The sequence below is a fragment of the Terrapene carolina genome, unplaced genomic scaffold (genome assembly GCF_002925995.2).
Source record: "Terrapene carolina triunguis isolate 2854851 unplaced genomic scaffold, T_m_triunguis-2.0 Scaffold68, whole genome shotgun sequence".
Lineage (NCBI taxonomy): Eukaryota > Metazoa > Chordata > Testudines > Emydidae > Terrapene > Terrapene triunguis.
In genome coordinates, this window is record NW_020664419.1 from 59413154 (window position 1) to 59428080 (window position 14927).

The 14927-nt window shown below is 45.7% G+C and overlaps 1 protein-coding gene across 1 annotated transcript in view; it reads left to right on the forward strand.

The window, feature by feature from the left end:
- Window positions 1-6784: 6784 nt before the first annotated feature.
- The window catches only part of FRS2 (fibroblast growth factor receptor substrate 2), an 85859-nt gene continuing 77716 nt past the window's right edge, over window positions 6785-14927 (forward strand). Inside the window, exon 1 of the mRNA XM_024212666.2 lies at window positions 6785-6946. The gene's annotated coding sequence lies outside the window, so the exon portion shown is untranslated. The remainder of the gene's footprint in view (window positions 6947-14927) is intronic.

Consider the following 14927-nt stretch of genomic DNA (forward strand, 5'->3'; position numbering starts at 1 on the left):
AAAAAAAAAAAAAAAAAAAGCTGTGGCAGTGCGATCGTGCCGCTCCACTCTTCAGCGGCAATTTGGCGGCAGGTCCTTTGCTCCAAGAGGGACTTGCCGCCGAATTGCCGCTGAAGACCCAGACATGCCACCCCAATAGTGGCCGGAGTGCCGCCCCTTAGTATCCGCCCCCCACCTGCCTAAGGCTCTGGAATGGAGTTTGGGTGGGGGAGGGGGTCTGGGGTGCAGGCTCTTGGATGGAGTTTGGGTGCTGGGTGCAGGTTCCAAGCTGGGGCAGGGGGTCGGTGTGTAGGAGGGGGTGAGGGGTGCAGGCTCTGGGACGGAGTTTGGGTGCAGGCTCTGGGCTGGGGGCATAGGAGGGGTGAGGGGTGCAGGCTCTGGGAGGGAGTTTGGGGGGCAGGAGGGGGTGTGTGGGAAGGGGGAAGGGGTGCATGCTCTAGGAGGGAGTTTGGGGATAGGAGGGTGTGCAGGGGTGAGGGCTGTGGGGCTGAGGATGAGGGGTTCATGATGCAGGAGGGGGCTCAGGGCTGAGGCAGAGGATTAGGGTGCAGGGGGATGAGGGCTCCGGCTGGGGCTGAGGGGTTCACAATGCCGGAGGGGGCTCAGGGCTGGGGCAGAGGATTAGGGTGGATGAGGGCTGGGGCTGAGGGGTTTGGGGCGTTGGAGAGGCTCAGGGCTAGGGCGGAAGGGCATGGTAAGGGCAGCCTGCCCTGCCATTAGGGATGGGGGGCACTAGGAGCCTGGGGCAGCAGACAGCAGTTGAGCAGTAATGTGCTATGCCAGCAGTACAAGCAGGCACGGGAGAGGCGCACGCTGCTTTCTTTCAGGCAGGGATGCTCTGGGGTGGAGGGGGAGACCTGCAGGGGGGTGGCAGGCGAGACCCATGGGGGGGGGGGGCAGGGGGGGGGGGGGCCCGGGGGGGGGGGGTGGCAGGCGGGGACCAGCCTGGGAAGGCGGGGGAGGGGCTTGCTGCTGCCGGGAGAGTGGAGCCATTTGCCCACCCCTGCATTAGGGTGTGCCTGTGCACACCTGGCACACCCCGTGCGCACGCCTATGTTCATACCGTTATTTGACAACATTTCTTTGCAAAGGAAACACAAAGCTTGAAGTGGATTGCTATCTGTAGATGTGAATCCAAAAGCAATAGATTCCTTGCAGAAGCGACAATTTTTTTTCCAGTCGTTTTCAATTTCTTACTATTTTCGGTGTGGCCATTACTGCTGCTTCCAGCTCCTTGTTTTAAAAAAATCTATCCATTTTTATATCGCAACTGCATACACTCCATGACAACTTCAATTTCATGAATGTGCTTGCATGCATAAGTAAATGACATAGAACATGTGTAATACAGTGCGTATACATGTTACTTTACAGTATAATATAGTATATAGAGCAGCGTAAACAAATCATTGTATGAAATGGGCATGGCTACACTTGCGAGTTAGAGTGCATTAAAGCAGCCCTGTGTGCTCTAACTCACGACGTGTCCACACTGGCAAGGCACGTAGAGCGCTCTGACTCTGCAGCTGGAGCGCTCCTGGTAATCCACCTCCGTGAGAGGCATAACGCTTGGTGCGCCCTGGCTGGAACACCGCGGCGCCAGTGTGGACGCCCTGGTCTGTTAATGCGCTCTGATCGGCCTCCAGAAGTGTCCCACAATGCCTGTTCTAGCGACTCTGGTCATCACTTTGAACTCTACTGCCCTGCCCTTAGGTGACCAACCGTCAGACCCGCCCTTTACATTCTCTGGGATTTTTGAAAATCCCCTTCCTGTTTGCTCAGCAAGGCGTGGAGTGCATCTTTGCAGGTGACCATGCCTCCACGTGCCAGGTGATCCCCAGTATGGAGCAATGGCGAGGTGCTGGACCTCATCAGTGTTTGGGGGGAGGAAGCTGTCCAGTCCCAGCTGCGCTCCAGCCGTAGGAATTACGATACCTTTGGGCAGATATCAAGGACATGATGGAAAGGGGCCATGACCGGGACGTGCTGCAGTGCAGGATTAAAGTGAAGGAGCTGCAGAGTGCCTACCGCAAAGTCCGCGAGGCAAACCGCCGCTCTGGTGCTGCCCCCGCGACCTGCTGTTTCTACAAAGAGCTGGACGCAATACTGGAGGGCGACCTCACCTCCACTCTGAGGACCACCATGGACACTTTAGAGCCCAGTTCAACAAGGCAGGAGGAGGAAGAGGAGGAAAGTGGGAGCGAGGGTGCTGAGGAGGAGGAAGACACCCCAGCATCCCTAGATGCATGCAGCCAGGAGCTGTTCCCAAGCCAGGAGGAAGGTAGCCAGTCACAGTGGCTGGTGCTTGGGGAAGGACAAACACCAGAGGACATGCCCGGCAAGTGGCTTTTATTTTGGGAAGGAAGTTATTCGTTGCAGGCTCTTGGGACGAGGAGGGTTAGGGCTGCACACATGCCTACATGCGGAATAGGGTGTTGATGTGCAGGAGCGGTGCCAGGGTTTTTGCCGCCCTAGGCGGCAGTGCTCCTCCTCTGAGCATTTGGCGACGGGTGTCCTTCCGCTCCGCGTCTTCGGGGCACTTCGGCAGCGGGTTCCAGAGCAAGTGAAGGACCCGCCGCCGAATTTCCACCGAAGACCTGGAACGGAAGGACCCCCCGCTGCCTAATTTCCGCCGAGGACGGCAAAATGCTGCACCCCACATCCTGCCGCCCTAGGCGACCGCCTAGGGTCGCCTAGTTGAAGCACCGGCCCTGTTGATGTGCTCTCTCACATCTCGGTAATCGGCCTCAAGTGATCTCTTCAAAGGTCTCCTCCAGAAGCTGTGCAATGCGCTTGCACAGGTTCCTTGGGAGCGCTACTGTGGTCCTTGTCCCAGTCAGGCTAACATGTCCGCGCCACTGTGCTGTGACGGGCAGGGGTACCATTGCTGCACACAGGCAAGTTGCATATGGGCCAGGGCGGAAGCCACATTGTAGTAGAAGACACTCCCTTGCTTCCCAGGTCACCCTCAGCAGTGAGATATCTTCCAGGACGAACTCCTGTGGAAAATGTGGGGACAGTGTTCAGTATAGGGGCCCACTGCAACTACTGGCTCTCCCCAAGGCACAGAGCCCCAGAGGACAGTACAGCAGTGAAACAATCAGTCCCCCCCGAACCCTGTGCTTACTCACCATTTTGGGGCTCCTGTGGGTTATGTGCGCTTGCTTTGGGACGGGCAAATTCTGCTATTGTGTAGACTGTGCTTGTCTTTAAGTATGGGCAAATCATTCCTCTGTCTGGTAGGAACAATGCTGCCTCTGTTAAGTGTTGCATTTTGCCTTACAGATGCAACCTTGAGATCTCAGCCGTCCATGTTATCACCGTCCGAAAGACTCCAAAGAATTAGGAAGAGGCCACATAGAAGCAAAGAAGACATGCTGCATGAAATAATGCAGCAGTCCATGAAAATCAAGAAGCGCAGGAATGGAGGAAGGGTGAAAGGAGGTTCCACCAGCAGAATGCGGCATGCCAGCACCAAAGCATGGAGCGCCAGCACCACAGCATGGAGTGGCTAATAAGCATTATGAAGCGCCAAGCGGACTTGATCCAGGCGCTTGTAGTCATGCAGGTGGAGCATTACCGCGCCCTCCCCCCCGCAGCCCTTGTCTCAAAACTGTTTCCCTTGCGCCCCCATGTCACTGCCAACCCACTATCCCCAACATCCAGGTTCTTATCGCCACCAGCTGCCTCCAACACCTGTAGCTTCACCACCCAGCCCTGCAAACTATGACCTTTACCCACTGCACTCAACCCCTATCATCATGCATTTTAGCCAGCCTGAAGTGCAGCACTCATTGCATAGCACTCCAGACAGGAAGGCTGAGTATGAGAACAGGACATACGCAAATCTGTGATTGAACAGTTCCCCACCCCTTACCCTTTCTGTCTCCCAAGCAGTTGTGTTTCTTTTCAATAATTTTCTTTTAAATAATTGGCTTTGAAAACATTCTTTATTAATGCATTAAGTAAAAGATACCTTAGCCCAGGAAAGCAACAGGCACTGCAAGTCAGTGTAGCAAGCACAGATTCCTACTAACATTGAAACCACTGCACTTCACTCCCGTGTAGGGCACCAAACATTTCTGGTGGCTTTCAGCCTCAAATTGCTCCCTCAAGACATCCCTAATCCTTGCAGCCCCGCGCTGGGCCCCTCTAATAGCCCTGCTCTCTGGCTGTTCAAATTCAGCCTCCAGGTGTTGAACCTCCAAGTTTCATGCCTGAGTGAATCTTTCTCCCTTCCCTTCACAAATGTTATGGAGGGTACAGCACGCGGATATAACTGCGGGGATGTTGTCATCAGCCAGGTCCAGCTTCCCATACAGAGAGTGCCAGCGGCCCTTTAAATGGCTAAAAGCACACTCCACAGTCATTCTGCACCGGCTCAGCCTGTTGTTGAACTGCTCCTTGCTGCTGTCAAGGCTCCCTGTGTAGGGTTTCATGAGCCACGGCATTAAAGGGTAAGCGGGGTCTCCAAGGGTCACAATGGGCATTTCGACTTCCCCTACGGTGATCTTCTGGTCTGGGAAAAATGTCCCTGCTTGCAGCTTCCTGAACAGGCCAGTGTTCCGAAAGATGCGTGCATCATGCACCTTTCCGGGCCAGCCTGCGTTAATGTCAATGAAACGCCCATGGTAATCCACAAGCGCCTGGAGAACCATAGAGGAATACCCCTTCCGATTAACGTACTTGGATGCTAGGTGGGGTGGTGCCAGAATTGGAATATGCGTCCCATCTATCACCCCTCTGCAGTTAGGGAAACCCATTTGTGCAAAGCCAGCCACAATGTCATGCACGTTACCCAGAGTCACGGTTCTTCTGAGCAGGATGCGATTAATGGCCCTGCAAACTTGCATCAACAAGATTCCAACAGTCGACTTTCCCACTCCAAACTGGTTAGCAACCAATCAGTAGCTGTGTGGAGTTGCCAGCTTCCAGATTGCCATAGCCACCCTCTTCTCCACCGGCAGGGCAGCTCTCAATCTCGTGTCGTTGCACTGCACGGTGGGAGCGAGCTCATCACAGTCCCATGAAAGTGGCTTTTCTAATCCAAAAGTTCTGCAGCCACTGCTCGTCATCCCAGACTTGCATGACGATGTGATCCCACCACTCAGTGCTTGTTTCCCGAGCCCAAAAGCAGCATTCCGCGGTGGTGAGCATGTCCGTGAATGCCACAAGCAATCTTGTGTCATATGTGTTATGCGAGTCAATATCATCATCGGACTTCTCACTGTCAGTTTGTAGCTTAAGGAGTAACTCGACTGCCAAACGTGACGTGCTGGCGAGACCCATCAGCATATTCCTCAGCACTTCGGGATCCATTCCCACAGACCGAAAGGGAAGACAGAGCGCACAGTACAAAAGTTGAAAGATAGCACCAAATGTGGACGGAAGCACAGGGAATGCTGGGATGCGAATTGATGCATCACAGGGCGTTGGGACAGGACCCAGAATGCCCCGCACCCCCTACCCCCTTCCCACAAGCCACAGTGCCAGAATGGGAAGAGGTGCTATGTGGGATAGCTGCCCATAATGCACCGCTCCCAATGCCGCTGCAAGTGCTGCAAATGTGGCCACGCCAGTGCACTTGCAGCTGACAGGATGGACACACTGCAGCGTTTTCCCTACTGCACTGTCCGAGGGCTGGTTTAACTCTCAGTGCTCTACATCTGCAAGTGTAGCCATGCCCTTAGTTTGTACTGACTTTGCTAGTGCTTTTTATGTAGCCTGTTGTAAAACTAGGCAAATACCTAGATGAGTTGACATACTCCTTAGAGAACCTCTGCATACCGCCAGGGTACCCCTGATTGAGAACCACTGCTCTACACTGCAATTAAACAACCCTGAAGCTAGCAGAGGGTGTCTACTGCACTGTAGACACACCCATCATTTCTATTTTCATCAGTCCTCCTTTTTCCATCTTCATTTTATTAACTATATTGCTCCCTCTTTATAATTTTATATACATCAACATTTTAAAAAGAACATGAAGATACATTTTTACAGTGTTTGAAGCTTAATAAAACAACATCTAAACACTACAGAAATCAACTTCTTGGTGTCCATTCACAAGTAATGAAAAAGCAATTTAAAACCCTTGTGCCTCATCTTTTCAAACGTGCAAAATCAGTAAGTTTCTACAAGGAAACTTCTGGCAGCCCTTCTCAGGAATGGGCCTGGCAAACGCCCTTCTCTGTTGCCCAGCAGAAAACAGTAACTGACACACGCAAAATTCCTAGTTCTTCCTCCTCGGCCGCTTAGCTGTTTTCTTTAGCAATTTCTTTGAGGCATGGGCTGCGACTTTTACACCATCAAAGCCACTGTCAGCGCTTAATACGCCGCGAGGATCCGAGTGTCCTGGGGCGGCTCCAGCATGAGATGACCCGCAGACCCTCGCACAGCCCAAGCGCCTCACTACATTGTGCACTGAGAGTCCAGCTGCGCCAGCAGGGCGGTGACACGCCAGATCTTGCCGCCTGCCCGACCCCAGGTGGGGTGCGGGGGGCAGGCTCAGCCCCGCACGACGGCCCGTGCGCTGGAGTTCAGGGTTACGTAGGAATATGTAAATTAGCTCAGGCAGGCAGCACTTGGGATAAACTGTTAGCGCGAGAGCGAGGCCCCCGCTCCCCAAGCGCGTGCTCCCAATGAGCGGCTCCTCCCGCCCCGCGTGAGCCCATGGCTCTCCCTGCCAGAGACGCCCCGAGCCCCTTCCCAGAATCACACCCCCTCCCTGGCCCCGGAAGAAGTTGTGGTGCTTGCCCCGGAAGTTGTCCCGGGCAGAGTCCGGCCCAGAGCGAGGCCCTGCTGCTGCCGCTATCGAGAGTTGCAGTTGTTCCCGGGGCTGTGGGAGGACAGAGCGCCGCGGTCTCCCCGCCCCCGGAGGCTCGGCCCGGTCCGGTCCCGTCCCGCCCCTGCCGGTTTCGCGGCCAGTCCTGGGCTCATGGAGAATGTAAGTGCTGGGCAGGGCCCGGCGCCTTCCCCCGGGTGCCCGCAGCCGGCTTCTGGGGGCGCAGCGTCCTGGGGCCCGGCCCGGCTCTTCCTGGCGGTGACTGGTGCCAGTTGGAGAGTCCTGGGCTGCGGGAGCCGCTGCTCCCTATTGGCCCTGTTCTGGGCGTCCCTTGGGGAGAGACGTGCCGCTGGGAGAGGGGGGCCGGGCTGGGGACGTGTTTCTGTCAGTGGGGGGAGGGGGACCTGCCGCCGTGCTTGGGGGGCCGAGCGTGGGGTTGTCAAGTCGCTGAGGTGAGTGTAGGGCTGGAGACCGTCGCCGTGTAGGGCTCAGGTGAGGGGTTTGGTTTGCGGGGGGGCTAACCTGTCGTTGCGTGTGTTGCCAGTGGGGGTGGAGTGTGTGTGGGGAGGAGTTGGGGGAGGTCAGAAATGACTGTAAAAACAAAGGGGAGCCCTAAAAGCTGTCTTGAATGTGGGTTTACTGGAGGCAGCTCCTGTATGGTGTGGTCCCTGGGCTTGCAGACCATTCACCAGCTGATTTGCCTGCTGGGTCAGCCTTACTTACCCTGTGTGTCCTGTCAAGGTTCCCTCTGTAGCTATTACTGCTTCTATAATGTGCATTTTAGGACTAGTAGGTTTGCTATTGCATGTCCCTGATTGTGGTGTATTAACTCCAGGACGCCCAGTAGTCCTGGAACTTTAAAGGTACTGGTCCTGACTCTCAAAACTAATTCTGAGTTTAACTAGATTGATGAGTTAGTGCCAAAATAGCAGAAGTGTCTGATATATGTGGATGGGGCGGGGATTCTGAAAATTTACCTCTGTGAGTGAAAATATTTTAAAAGTTATACCTAACGGAATATATTTCAAGTAGAAAATTCCCTTTTTGTAATCTCCTGTTAGGATTGGGGGGGATTGGCCTCAGAAAGTTAAACGGTGCAAATGGTGTCTCACATCCTAGTTAATTATAGTGGACCACCAGGTCTGCTATAGCTAAGGTTTAGACCAGCTTTTTGTTTAAATCAGTTCTATGACAGTTTTGCAACTTTGTAAGTGCTATGTCTGCAATACTGAGTTTTAAGATTTTGAGAAAATTCTTAGCTAATTTTAATCTTCCTTTCATTGGCAATCCATAGAAACCAATGATCATATTCAGGTACCACTTAAAATTTTATTTGACACTTAAGTCATAGAATGATATACCTTTCAGTTGTGGTGCATGTACATAATAGAAGTCAGGCTTAATATTGGGAAGAGTTTTGTATTTGTAGTTTTCTCCAGTGTAACCTCAATATTTTGTATTAGTAGTTTTTTCTGATGATTTCATTTCCTAATGACTCTTTTGTAAATATACTCCTCTAAAACTTCTTAACTCTTTTGACTGAACACTAATACGTAAGTGACATTTAGCATAATGTGCATATAGTTTTTCTGAATAACTTATTTTGGTCTTAAACAGCCTTAAAATATTCGTAGCCCTTATACATTAAAATACCACTTTTATAATCTGGTAACTATGTTGTCATTTTTTTTCTTTTTGGGAGATGATGAGCTGTATACATTATTGCATGTTTTTGTGGTGCATTTGCGATGGTCTGGTATTAAGACATGTGGGTTCAGATCCAGTAAATGCCCTGTATTCCTACTGAAGTCAGCATGAATTCTGCAAGTTGACTCTGTTGTATATTTTCCTCGGTTAAATACTGCACTGAAAACATACAGTGCTTTATAAATGTATTTGCTGTTTTTTTTTGTTTAAAAGGAAATCTGTTTATATTGGAATAAATTTACCAGTGCAATACTAATATTAATAAATTTCGTTCCCTTCCTTATTTGACTCTAATTTGGATGTCGCTCCTTAACTAACAACCCCTTAGTTCATATGATTCTGTGTCAAGAAAAATTGAAAATGCTTATTGAAACAATATTCCTGCAAATATATGTCTAGTTAAACTTCTTTCCATGATTTTTGCTTACTTTCATGCTTGTTTATTTTAATCACAAGGTGGTCAATTTAGTTGTTTAAGATTATACTGCAATTTTTCTGTGGACCATCTCCTTGTAAGGTTGTCAAGATTTCAGATTTGAAATGAGTGTGGAGGAAAGAAGTTTAGTTTAATTTTACCTGAAAATTTGCTGTATTTGGTGGAATTATGTATGCTCAGAGTAGCAAGGCTAATCAGTTCATTAGAGGACAACCTGATCCTTCCCAGGGTCATCCCTCTGCAGAGCTGTCGCAAGCACTACTTTGAGACTAAAAGTAATTTAGCACTCAGACTGATAAGTGACAAATAACAGAGTCATCTGACATAGGTAGGTGGGGAGGGGATTTTCAAGATGTACCAAAAAGTAATCCTGTATGTACACATGTATGAAAAGACATACCTAACTGAAATATATTTATAGTGGCAAATTCCCCCTGGTTGTTTATTAAGTAATCAATAAATAGTTCTAGCTTGTTTTGACTTACTGTGTTCAACTACCTCATTTCTTTGTCTTCATACCGGTAGGTACTCTACTACTGATTCATGTTTGCCATTTTGCCATCTTTTAACATTAAAAATAACTCTAAAAAGTAAATAAGTGCTGATCCTATCTATTGCCAATCATTTTTGTCAGGAAAAATAAAATATTTGACACTTAATGTATATTAACATTTGTGTTTGTATAATCTGTCCTGCAAACACTTTTACATATGTGCTTAATTTTACACATTAGTTCCTTTGAAGTCAGTCGGGCTATTCGGGTACGTAAAATTAAGCATGTAAATTTGCAGGATTTTGTCTGCTTGAATTGATATGATTATACATGTCTATTCTCTGTTCTGTACTGTTGTTAGTGCTCAGTCAGTGAACTACCTGGAAATTATACCCTGCTAAATCGAATGTTCTAAAAATAAGTTACTTTTTGTAACATAATTTAATCTTGCTGCATATATTCTTTATTCTTATTCAGTACTCTGAGAGACTTCTTGGTGGTTCCAAACTAATTATGAATGCAGTTACATCCATTTCGCTATGTGTCCAATCAGAACCTGCTGAAATCAGTTCATTCCCATTGACTGCAGTGAGCAATGGATCAGGCCTTATAGTTTAAAGAATGCAGCTCTTAAGATAGTGGATGAAATTCATGCCTGATTAGAGGGGCCAGTTAACAGGGCACTTCCTAAAGCAACATTTAAATCCCATATATCTTTAATTTGGAGTTGAAGTGGGCATAAATGGTGCATAGGGCCTTGTGTTGATGTTCGGCATGTTAAAAAATTGCAGCCAGTTTGAGCTGTGACTATTTGGATCTCTCAGCTGGGGTATAATAGTTAACTCAACATTTATGCTGCTGCTGTTTTGCATTTTATTCAACATGGAGAATGAAACTAAAACAGTGAAGTTGATCAGTTTGTAGATGATTTCATTTTCTGGGTTTTGCACATCAGCAGTTAAGTTTCCAAAAATTTACGACAACACTTAAATTTTAATTGAAACAAGTTTATTTTTTAACTTACTAAAATCATGAATAGAGCTCTATTTGTGTTAGGTATTGGTAAACTTTTTAGCAACCTTAGACTGAAAAATACTACATATCTTTAATTCTGTGGTGTCAAACTCATTTGGCTCAGAGGGCTGAATTGCATGTTAAATTATGGTTCATGGTCTGGGGCATAGAGGACTTCAGATTCTTCTCGATCCAGACCAGTCTGACATTGATGTCACTAGGAGCTTTGCAGTGAGATCAAGGGAAGGATCTGCCCTTTTTGTAGTAACTAAACGTAGGTATTCTTCATTTAGTACTTTATTGTCACATTCAGCAACATTCAGTAGGAAAAATATGCCCCCCTTTTAGAGCCACTGTTTCTGCCCTCTGTTTTTTCCCCCCCCAATCTCCTTTCTTTCTCTCTCCATCTTCCCTGTCTGTTTACTCTTTTTCCCTCTGCATTTCCCTACCTGAAGCAACTCCCATTTCCCACCTCCTTGTAAGCTTACCTCCCACACCCCCTTCCCCATTCTATCCATGAAAATGATCAGCTGAAAATAGTTGATGTTGACACTGAAATGTTGTCACTGGATTTTAGATCTGAGCCACCAGGCTTCCCCCCCCCCCCCCCCCCCATGAGATTAATAGGAAGAAGGGGAGTGCATGCTCCTCAGTCACTGTTTCCAGCTGTCTGCAGACTCAGGCACCTGTCATTGCAGCAGTTTAGCTAAGTTCACATTTACAAACTTTTTTTTTTTTAACTATTAGGATTAGGAACTTATTTAAAGAAGAAAAAGAGAGCTGAAATTCTACACAGTCTGAACATGTCCTGTGGGAAACGTAAATACATCAAGCACACCATATCCAGCCCATGGGCAGTATGTTTGACAACCAGCTTTAATCAGTTTAACTGAGAAACTTTTGGTGGTGAGGTTAGGAGGGACAAATCTGTTGAATATGTGCATGTTCTTAAAGGCATGAAGAATCACAACATCCCTACCACCTAAATTAATAAGAGGCTTCAGTATAAGTTGACCTTTTTAGTGTTGCTACATTTGTTATAATTTTCTATGTATTTACATTAGTGTGGTTTATATTTTGGCAGTGATCATTCATAATGCAAATAGGTTCCTGAAACAATTATTCTTAATTTAGCATTTATGGCAGATGCAGCAGTGAATTAAAACGTCTACCCAGGAAATGGTAAGACTCTACAATGTGGTAAAGGGGTGTGTGTATGTGCTCTCTCTCTATCAGTGAAATTGATCACATTGACATCTTCAAAATAATTGAAATGGTTTTTATCACCGTAACTCTTTCACATACACAGAGAAACGATTGTCAACGGTGGTCAAATTTCTTGGTATAACAGAAGTTACTATTCTGATTGTGTGGAAGTTGAAATACAGCAGCTCTAAACTGTTCCACTATAAAAATGTTTAAGGGGGATGGATTTAAAATTTTCTGTTAATAGACTGTTTCTGTCATAATCAGTGTATACAAACTCATTCTCTTTATACTTGGATCTGTGATGTATTCTCTGGCATACCACTATCTTCTGCTCTTACCACTTCATTGCTTCTAGTTGAGTTGCAAAACAAAAGTTTCTAGTTGTCATGGTTGGGGAGAAGAGTTTGCAAATATGGATGCTAATGACTCAAAAACCAAAGGGTGAATAAAAAGAACCCCACATTTATTTATTTTTAAAAATCTCATGATTTGTTTGGGGGCTTGGCTCATGATTTTGGTGTGGTTGGCCTTGACGATATTCTGCACACTGCTTGGTGAGGACAGAGTGGTGCTCCTGCATTGTTGTGACCAGCTGCTGTCTTTCTGTCTAGGACATCACATCTGTTACCCACACAACTTGTTTTGGCTTTACCCAAGGTGCTGTCAAATCCATGAGCGTGGTTCAGTAGTTGGAGCAGAGAATTGGGTGTCAAGACCTGGGTTCTGTTCCCATATGTCACTGATTCGCTTTTAAGTTAATGATACCTGGTTTGTGTGGAAACAGTCCTATTACAGTACACTTCTGAATCAAGGTCTCAAGTACATTTTTAGGTTTTATCTACCTTCTCTTTCACACTATGTAGTAAGTCAAAGAGGAAATATTCTCTACTGCAAGTGAATTAGTTTGTTGGATGTAAACTTCATTTTTTAAGTTTGTTCAATAAGCATTTGGCTTTTTTTAAGGTATTCAGATTTCTTTCTGTGTATATTTGACTTTGTGACTTTTGTTCAGGAAAATGTGTGCTTCAGAACTACTACTTTTTTGAAATATCTATACCTATAATAAAAGCCAAGTACTATACGGCAGTTGGCATATTTGTAATACTGCAAGTTTTTTGGATGACTACTCAAATTCAAGAGGGGTTTGATCATCACATTTTTAGTTCTAAGAGAAGACCTTCTTTTTCCTTGACTCCTCTCCGTTGGTTTTTCTTCATGGTGGTATTGGTACTGGCAGAGCTGAGATGCTGCTGCAGTCATTCATACAGCAGATGACGGTTAGTGTAAACCACTGATCCATTACTGTGTGCTGGCTCAATGGTGAAAAGTTGCTGTAATTTCCTGCCTCTCTTTCAAAGAGAAAATGGACCCTCTATCCTGGTATGCTGGAAGCTGGAATTCTGTAGTTTGCAACAGTTGATCAAAGTTCTTTAACCTGTCTTCAGAGCTGGAATTTAAATCATGTTGCCTTGCTGATAATTCTGGTGATTACTATGGTGTGGTCCAACAAACTGTTATGTCACCCCACAGACTTATTTGCCGAATTGCTTATCCTTGATTGATCCTATAACTGCAAACAATATTTTTCAAGCAAGTTGGTCTGTAAACACTTTGGGGGAGAGGCCATGCCTTCCAACATGTTTGTACAGCATCTAGCACAATGTCATCCCACTCTGGATGGAGACATTTTCAGTATTACCGCTATACAATTACTAATTAAGCAATTAATTATAATCATTAACATTTGGATGACTGTACTTAAATGTTAAAATATGGATGTCAATAATCAATATAATACTAGTTAAGAACCTGACAATTGTATTTTCATTTTCATGCTAGTTGACAACATTTCCTTAATTGTACAAGTATTCCTAGTATGGAATGGCTTTATTTTATTTTTTGTGTGGTAGAACAAGCGTTCTAGAGGAAATCTTGAATGTGATGGAGAGTTGGCTGTTTTTGCTATGTCTTTAGAAACTAGTGACACCTTTGCCCCTCATGGAGACATTGAAGCAATAATTTTAGAGGAACTCCCACTGTACTTCACAGAAATGCAAACTCGGTTTTATATATAAACTGTTTCAAGTGAAGAATGAATGATCTCTAGTGTTTGCTATATTCCAGTTCAGTACAAATGCATCGTACGCTGAGCTTACTTGAAGTGACAGCAATAGTTCTTTATTTAGTTGCATAGCAGAGCAAAACAGAGCTGACTATACAGCAGTTGTCTTTCAGACATGTCTAAATTTTTCAGTCTATTTATGACTATCAACAAACACTTTGTACACAGTTTTGCTATGCGTTGAATGCTTCTATTTTCCTTTAATTTAGCTTAAAACTAGTAATGGAATTCCTGAGGTTTTGAAAGGAATAGTTCTTGGCAAGCCTACAGTTTTGAAACCAAAGGCAAATTAAGATACCAAGCAACACAGGGAGCACTAGGACTAATTCAGAGAAGAATGTTAAAATTCTTCTGACATTTTAGAGACAGTCGTATTTATATAAAAAAAAGACATTTCTTTTTAAAAATAAGTGTTTAAAAGTGCAAATGTAAATATTATAAAAAATTGTTTTTAAAAAACAAAAAATAATCCTCTAGCGCTACTCAGTGTCACTTAGATGTTAGGTTTTTTCAGCCAAGCATTAAGGCTACAGAATATTTCAGACTTTTGAGGTTTTTCTCTGATGGGCTGTATTAAATATTATTTCAAATATTGATTTGCAGATGTAATTATTTCCTTAATCTACAGAATGATATTGCTTTTAAATTACAGCAAAAATGGTAACTGAAAAAACAAATCTAATCCTCCTCAGCAGTAAGAACTGTACAACTATCAGAGGGGTAGCCGTGTTAGTCTGTATCCACAAAAACAATGAGTCGTCTGGTGGAACCTTAAAGCCTAACAGATTTATTTGGGTATAAGCTTTTGTGGGTGGTAAAACCACTTCTTCAGATGCATGGAGTGAAAATTACAGATGCAGGCATAAATATACTGACGCATGAAGAGAAGGGAGTTACCTTACAAGTGGAGAACCAATGTTGACAGGGCCAATTCAATCAGGGTGGATGTGGTCCACTCCCAATAACTGATGAGGAGGTGTCAATACCAAGAGAGGGAAAATTGCTTTTGTAGCGAACCAGCCACTCCCAGTCCCTGTTCAAGCACAATTTAATGGTGTTAAATTTGCGAATGAATTGTAGCACTGCAGTTTCTCTTTGAAGTCTGTTTTTGAAGGTTTTTTTATTGAAGAATGGCTACTTTTAAATCTGTTATTGAATGTCC